Below are 8,198 nucleotides of genomic sequence, written 5' to 3'. Positions count from 1 at the left end.
AAAAGGTTATCATTTTGGAGAAAATCTCATCAATATTTCCACTAAATAAGAGGCAAAAAAATAGTTTGGGCATTTTGCTGGAGAAAGGTACCAGGACCCTTTCTGACCCCACTAGGTAGAAGGGTGTATAGAAAATGGATGGATGGATAGTTTGGGCATCTCGCTTTGAGCTCAGAGTCTGAGAGGCTCTGAGCTCAAAGCAAACTATTTTTTTGCCTCTTATTTAGTGGAAATATTGATGAGACTTTCTTTAAAATGATAACCTTTTTCAACCTTTATAGCTCCACTGTTGAAAATGAGGCTTAAACGTTCACAAATGACATTGAAATAAAATCCAGTCCAACGTCTGGTTTGAGGTGATTCTTGAGGAACCTGTTGGAGGAAAAACATCCCAACTTCAGAAGATGTGCTTTTAACTTAATAGATCTCTGTGGTTCCTCCTGTCAGTATGAGAGTCAGAGTGAGGAGGCGCCATGTCATGTTAGGAAGAGGAAGCTGCAGGATCTTCAGAACAAACAGGTCATGATGCTAGGCTACTGATTATCCCTCTATCTGGACACAGGATCAATAGAACCAGTTTAAAAGCTAAAATGAATGGTTATATGCCAGACATGGAAAACTGGGATGACTCCATGCCATGATGTTCAGGATTTAGGTCTCATGGGATGGGTATTATGGGTAACCCTCAGAGCCCCGAGGATCACCGACGAGTTAACGTGTCTCTGCTATGTGATAAAGAAATATTATTTATGCATTTTATAAAATATGTTTATGGTTTTCGCTTTTACAAATTATTGAAATATGTTCAATCCAGGTCACGCTAGTTCTGTTATTATGTTGTTTTTGTCATGTTTTAGAAGTTTAGTTTGCGGGAAACTGCAGTGGGAATTTCCCACGCGGTAACATTATGGCTCCTCCTTGCAGGAGCTGGTTTATCCCAGAGACTGACCTCACCTCCATGGCCGTTGTGTGAAATGCAGATGGAGAATTAAAGAAACAGCTGATGCCAACTTGAGCAGGTCCTTGTCGTTCAAGGCCACACTTGGTGTTTTTCCGTTTGCTGTTTTTCTGCTGCATCGTTATGTTAATGAGGAGAGCTGCCTTCTATGTCTGCTATTGGCCAATAGAGCCTGGGAACCAACGTCACTGCGTCAGACGTTGTGGGGCGTTTAGGTCCAGTCGCTCGGTGCCATCTTTACAGGCCACAGACCAAAACAAACTTTATCCCGGTGGTTTTATTGTGTTACCGACTGCAGTGAAGTTAGTTTCGAGTTAAATATTGGATTTTCCAATATCCGCCGAGTAAGCGACGTTTAGCTCAAGGTTGATCCGATTTATGAGCGCTAATTTCGGCCAGCCGTTCTCCAGCTTTACTTCACTGCAATCGGTAACAATAAAACCACCGGGATAAAGTTTGTTTTGGTCTGTGGCCTGTAAAGATGGCGCCGAGCAACTGGACCTAAACGCCCCACGTCTGACGCAGTGATGTTGGTTCCAAAGCTCTACTGGCCAATAGCAGCTCTCCTCATTAACATAACGATGCAGCAGAAAAACAGCAAACGGAAAATGGAGAAGCAAAAAAAGACAAAGCAAAAATATCTATTTTTCTTGACAAAAACGCATGTTTAGGGGAAATAAAAAAGAAAATATATACATTACTTGACGGAAACTCGTGTAAGGAAAAGGAAAAACTAAACATATATTTATGCTTTTATTTCTTATTATGTCGGTTTTGGTCCTCCATAGCAGACCCCTGTGAGAGGGGAATCCTTGCAGACTGCAGTTCGCCTCTGATCCGCCAGGCGGAGCTACAGATGTTTACAGCTGCGCTACGTGCTCACAGGATGAAGCAGGAAGCAATAACAGCTGAGCTGGAACAGCGATAAGACCTAAGCTAAACACCTGAGCAGATAAACACGTGAGCAGCCGTTATCTCTCCGCTCTGCTCTGATAAACAGTTTTAATGGTCAGTCTGACAATAGCCTGATATTCAACTCTACAGATTCTAATTTAACTGCATTTGATTTAATAACGCTTCCTGAAATAATTCACATAGTTTTAAGATGACCAACTTTACAATGTTTAGTATTAAATAATAATTTTATTTGGAGTCAAGGTCACAGAAAATCAAAGGAAATAAGACAGAGTTAGAGGTCTTGTAATGAATTTTTGTTTAATTTAACTATAATATTTTTTTCAGATAATTTTTTTTTACTGATTCTAACTGAATTAATATCTTGAACTCAGCAACATATGAATAAATTAATTTAACTTTTTTTTTTACCATGACATATTTAATGTTGTTGTGTAATATGTTAGATTTGTTTACGGCAATAATTTGCGTATTTTTTTATTTCATTTTTTTCTGCTTTGATTCATAATTCTGTTAATTAGAAGGAAATAAGTTATTCTGAAAATGAACTTAAGAAATCTGTTTTTGTACTTATCCGTAGTGAAGTGCATTAGCAGAGTTAAAAGTATTTTATTTCATAAATAAAGGGTCCAACATTTGAGCTGTATTATATATATTATGGTATTTCATCTCATTATTGGGTTTGTATTATTTTACATTTCTATTTAAAACTTAGTCAAATTTATTATACGATTTTTAGTATTAGAATAAAGCTTCGTAGATTATTCTATTTTTAAAAAAAATCGATTTAATTTTGTTATTTTTATTTAACACAGTTGTCTTGCCACGCTCTCGCACATGCACGTCAAGCCGTAGAAAATCACGTGACCTCTTATTAAAGAAGAGGACGTTGACGTGGCTAAAAGCAGTCCCGCCCCTTACCGTGAAAATCACTTTCTAATTGGGTAAAATATGTTCTCTGCCTCTTTAGCTCCTCCCCTGTTCATCGGCGAAGACTAAACGTCACAAAGTGACGTCATGACGCAGTGAACGGAAGCGGCTCCGCTCTGAAGTTTAAGAAAAACCTCGGTCTCTGTTTTTGGTGGTTTCGTTTTTTGATTCTTGTTTGCGGTTCGGAACCCGGGTGCAGACCAAGCAGGAGTTCGAGGATCAGTTCCAGGTGAGTTCGCCGTTGGTTCTGGTTCGGTTCGTGTGCCAGTGACCTCTGCTGCTTCATTCTGATCTGACCCGAGGCAGCTGAACCAGACTCCGCAGATAAAACTCTACCTTTCTCACAGTTCTGGTTCCGGTACTGATTGTGGATAAGACAGATGGGAAGTTTTTACATAATCAGAACCGGACAGATCCAAAGGTCGGTTCGGCTGGATAAAATCCATTTGCTAGCTCTTTAATTAGTTTCCATCTCGGGCCTTGAGAGGACCCGACTGACCCGCATCAGTCTCTCGCGGTTCGGTCCAATTTACTCTGTGATGGACTTCAAACCCCGACCAGAAACAGAGCATACTGGTTATTATCCAGAACCTCTGCAGGAGAACCAGAACCAGAGTCTGGATGTGAACTCGGAGAGGAGAAGGAGGAGGATGATGATGGGTCAGTTATCAGGAGGATGAAGAACAAACAGTGACCCAGTTTCACTGGTAGAACCCTAGTTATAGTCTGTACTATAGTACAGAACAATCCTAGTACTGTAGTACTATATGGTACAGTACTATACTTACTGTAGTATAGTAGTATATACTTACTGTGCTGTACTACAGTAGTATATGATGACTGTGCAATATTACAGTAGATCTGTGGAGCATTATAGGAATAGGGTTACAGTATTAGTACTACAGTACTGTAGTACTCTGGTACTTTGCTGTATTTCTCTTCAGCTGTTTCCAGGAATCCAGAACTTTGATTCCTGGAAACAAAGTTCTGGACCCTGTGACGGGTCAGAACCTCCTGGTTCTGCTGCGGTACATCTGAACCGGGCCAAGCTGCTCTGATGTTGGACCGGGCCTCTGGCTATTTGTTGTTCTGGGCCATCGGCGCCGGAACGCAGGAAGTCCAGACTCCACCTGGTTCCTCTGAAACAATGGGAGGTTCTGGAGCCCTGCTGGTTCTGATCTGTCTGCTGGAAACCGGGTCTGATGATCAAAGCACACTCTGTTGATCTGATCTGCAGCAGCAGATCTTTGATCCGTTCAGTGATTTATAAACTAGCAGCAGTTTGAAGTGGGTGGTGTAGAACCGGGTGGCGTAGAACCGGGTGGTATAGAACCAGGTGGTGTAGAACTAGGTGGTATAGAACTAGGTGGTGTAGAACTAGGTGGTATAGAACTAGGTGGTGTAGAACTAGGTGGTGTAGAACCGGGTGGTGTAGAACCGGGTGGTGTAGAACCGGGTGGTGTAGAACTAGGTGGTATAGAACTAGGTGGTATAGAACTAGGTGGTGTAGAACCGGGTGGTGTAGAACCGGGTGGTGTAGAACCGGGTGGTGTAGAACTAGGTGGTGTAGAACTAGGTGGTGTAGAACCGGGTAGTGTAGAACCGGGTGGTGTAGAACCGGGTGGTGTAGAACTGGGTGGTGTAGAACTAGATGATGTAGAACTAGATGATGTAGAACCGGGTGGTGTCTCTACCCTCCTGGTTCTAGTCAGATCTCCAGCTGCAGCTTCTGGTCGTCAGTCTGACCTGTGAAGACGCTGCTGCTGCCTGGATGAGTTTCTCTGGTCGGAGACTTTAATCCTCTGGTCCTGAAATCTTCTGCAGCTGCTAGAAGGCCCACTGAGGAACCGGCTTTATGTGACTCTGGAGGGTCAGGTCAGAGGTCAGCCTGATCTCTAGTTTACAACTTGAAGAACTGAAGCTGACTCTAGATCTATAACTCTAGATGTTCCTCTTTAGTAACTTCAGTTTCTGTTCAGAAAGTTTTGTCACATCCACTCATTTATGTGTGCTCAGCATCTGTTAAGTGATTGGATGGGGTCAAAGGTCATCTGGTGGCATTGTAATGTAGAGCTGTGTATCATCTGTGTCGTCATGGTAACTGTGATAACCTGAGTCCAGGGACTGAACCTTGGGCCTAGCAACAACTCTGTCTTGTTGCCTAGCAACAAGCTTTTTCTCCACTCTTACATATTTATCAATATGAAACAACATGAGGGTGAAACGTGATGGCCAGCCTGTCGGCCATGTTGGAAGCAGACAGAGGTTATTGATATGAAGTTTCTGGTTTATTATTAGGCGTTTATGGCTGCAGATAGCGCTGCTATAAGGAAGTTCAACACAGTTCAGCACATGAACTTTGACCCCAGAGCAGTGATGATGTGACAGTTCTGATGGGCCCACCAGAACCAGCCTCCACCTCTGATGGTTGTCATGGTAATAGACCGTGCTGGACGATAAATCGTCCCTGAAGTTATCGTGATAATATTGTTGTTAAGGAAACATTTTGAACTGATACAGTACTAGTGTCTTACAGATCAATAAACTTTAAATTGTAGCTAACATTTAACTCTGGGACTGGAAGACATTTTAAATGTCCAAAATTAATAAACAAAGCAACAAAAAATGAATTATGAAACAAAACGATCCTTCAGATTAAGAGCTAGTTGAGACCAAAACAGCAGACTGAAGACGTTCTAATTTGTCATGTGATTAATTGGTTTATTGATTATTGTGCCCATCCACAGGATCACTGTGACCCGGTCCAACCCGGTTTGACCCCTACCTGTAATTCTTCACTCTGTTCATGTATATGAACCAAATCTGAAATGTTTTTCTGGCTGCAGCTGTCACGCTGCTCTGCTCAATACTGGGTCAGAGTGGAGCATCACACAAACACAGGATCTTTGTTTTTATTCAAAAACTGGTTGTGGTTCTGGTTCTGCTGTGTTCATTAATGATTGATGGTGATCCACTATGGCCTGTAGAACCTGTAGAACCATAAACAGGTCCAGGTTCCGCCCACTGAAGCTGATTGGCTGCCAAAGGATCATGATGGCCTCTGATTGGATCAAGCTGTTTGTATGTGCTGACTTAAAGCTCGCCCCTCTCTCTCCCCTCCAGTGTCTTCAGTGCCTCGGTCGCCCGGCTCTCTCTGCTCCAGGTAAGGCTCAGCAGGAACTTCATCATCCATAATGCTTTATGGTTCTGCTGGATTGGATTCTGACTAAAACTGGGTCAGTTCTGGTTCTGGTCCTGTCCCAGGAAGCTCGGTTCTGTGATTCATTTGGGCTCCAGTTCTCCAGCGGTCATTCTGGAAATTATTTCAGAATGATTATTCTGGAACTTGTATTTTCAAGTTCTAGTTGGTTCTGGACGGTTCTGGCTTTTGCCCCACATTCCTGCCTGGAATGTCGTTAGTTTTCCGGGTCAACCTTCAGGTCCAGTTTGACCGTTGGTTTGTCAAATTAACCAACAGAACCAGACTTTTTCCTGGGTTCTGGTCCGTTTCTCTGTTCCTGCTGGTTCTGTTCAGAATCTCACTGGTTCTGACCCGTCTGGTCAGCTGGTTGTTGTCAAACCCAGAAGGATTCTCCAGAACCGGGCTCAGACCGTTGGGCTTTTTCTGCTAAAGGCCAAGAGGTCTGTCTGTAGAGAAGATCTTTGAAGCAGATTGGGAATAAAGCAGACCTGGTTCTGGTTCTGGTTCTGGCCCAGGCAGCAGAACCTGTGGCTCTGTGGAGGTAAAACTCGGACAGGAAGCAGGCAGTGAGCGTTGCCGCTGGCAACCAGTGACCTTCCTGCTAGCGCTAACATCGTTAGCACTAATCGATGAGCTCTGATTGGTCGGTTCTGTCTGCTGTGGCCTCGGGGCCCGACAACCAATCAGATTACAGAAGGACGTCTGGCCCTGACATCATGCCGTTTCCATGGTTACGCCTGCGGGCTGTGATGTCATCAGGGGTCGGTGTGAGCCGGTCTGGACGAGCGAGCGTCTGTGCAGCAGGAGAGAGAGAGCTGCTCAGGTGAGTTCACCTCCAGTCAGGTGCTACTGGACCTGTTGCCATGACGACCAGCCGCCGCAACAAACCAGCCCGGTCTGGTCCGGGATAGGGGTGTGGCGATACAATAATCTCACGATCTGATATACGATATTCTGGTCACGATACGATTTGTATCAATATTTGGCCAACAATATAATTCGATATGATTTGATCCATTTTTACGATTTTCTGAAAGATTTTAGAAGGACAGAGTGATTTTAGTGACATTTTGTGTTCCATACACTTGAATTTAATTAACTGAAAGCTGATAAAAAGCACCAACTACACAATACCTGCCTCTGATTGGACAGTCTAACAGTCTGCAGCTGGACAAAATGAGTCAAAAACGCAGTGAGAGAATTAGTTTCTGTCATTTAATTCATGTGGATTTGACATAAAACTCAAAAATTTAAACTAATCCAGAAACAGAGTGGGGAGATTATCAGCCTCTGTAGACTCTCAATATGCAAATGATTGCACTTATGTTTTTTTTTTTTTTGTTTTTTTTGGACACTGTGGCTGCATTTTGGAGTAAAAATGCAGCCACAAATGCAGTCTTTTGGACTATGGGGAAAAAGGCTTTTCTACCGTGGCTCCCGGAGTTAGCCGTGGCTGTAAGCTGTTTACTACTAACTGCTGGGGTAGTGGCTCCGCCTCACCCCGCGATCGACTCCCTGCAGCTGTGCAGCGCTGCCATTCCCCTGCTTGGCTCTCTGAGTATCTGCCTCTCAGACAGCCAGGATCTCATCGTTCTCTCAGTCTCTGATACTCTTTGTCTGTTGCTAATAAGAATGATCGATCAGCCATTGTTATCATGGAAATCCTCACTGCGCCGTGGATTCCGGCTGGGGGTTTTTCCTCTTCGTCTTCCTGCTCAAAACACAGCGCCGCTGCGCGCCCGCTTCGGATGTTATCAACCCATGTTCATTCTTCAGGTAATCCTTTATATACAGAGCAGAAACCGCTAAGCTAAAAACTAATTACGAAGTGAATGCTACCAGTCAAAATTTGCATTAATTTCGTGATTTCACTGCTTTTGCAGCTGCTCCGTTCGCGCTGCTACTCCTTTCCGCTTCTCCGTTCCGCTTCTCTTTCACGGTTACTTGTGCAACTTTGCTTCATTTCTCAGCAAAAAAATAAAGCCCATCGTTATTTATTGAAGATTTTACATTTCCAAAAACACAGGAATCTAATGTTTCGTTTCGTTTTGTACGTTTGGAAGCTCATTCACTCTCACATAATCGGAAAAGCCGGGGAATGGCGGCGCTTTTGACATTTCTCTGACATTCGGAAAAATATGGTTTACTAATTTTAGCATAACTCCGGTTATACTTGGCCTATTAATTTAAAAA

At 43.3% G+C, this 8,198-nt stretch overlaps 1 protein-coding gene and 2 long non-coding RNA genes across 4 annotated transcripts in view; 1 reads left to right on the top strand and 2 right to left on the bottom strand.

Annotated features, from left to right (window-relative positions):
* LOC106941067 (uncharacterized) overlaps positions 1 to 52 on the bottom strand; it is an 18,762-nt gene extending 18,710 nt beyond the window's left edge. Inside the window, exon 1 of the long non-coding RNA XR_001423251.1 lies at positions 43 to 52. This is a non-coding gene — a long non-coding RNA (uncharacterized LOC106941067). The remainder of the gene's footprint in view (positions 1 to 42) is intronic.
* A 2,818-nt stretch (positions 53 to 2,870) lies between these two features.
* slc31a1 (solute carrier family 31 member 1) overlaps positions 2,871 to 8,198 on the top strand; it is a 9,458-nt gene continuing 4,130 nt past the window's right edge. The window contains exons 1-2 of one of the 2 annotated variants that reach the window (XM_015024005.1): positions 2,872 to 3,032; positions 5,927 to 5,966. The gene's annotated coding sequence lies outside the window, so the exon portion shown is untranslated. Of the gene's footprint in view, positions 3,033 to 5,926; positions 5,967 to 8,198 lie in introns of both variants that reach the window. The other variant, XM_015024006.1, reaches the window with a different exon arrangement.
* LOC106941069 (uncharacterized) lies at positions 6,429 to 7,841 on the bottom strand. Its single transcript, XR_001423252.1, has 2 exons — positions 7,506 to 7,841; positions 6,429 to 6,798 (listed from the first exon to the last, which is right to left on the bottom strand). It is a non-coding gene; the product is annotated as an uncharacterized LOC106941069 (long non-coding RNA).

The sequence above is a fragment of the Poecilia latipinna genome, unplaced genomic scaffold (assembly GCF_001443285.1).
Source record: "Poecilia latipinna isolate Pla-1442-1.1 unplaced genomic scaffold, P_latipinna-1.0 Scaffold3485, whole genome shotgun sequence".
Taxonomy (NCBI): Eukaryota; Metazoa; Chordata; class Actinopteri; order Cyprinodontiformes; family Poeciliidae; genus Poecilia; species Poecilia latipinna.
Note: the sequence above shows the minus strand (reverse complement) of the source record. Positions and strands in the feature narration are given on the sequence as shown.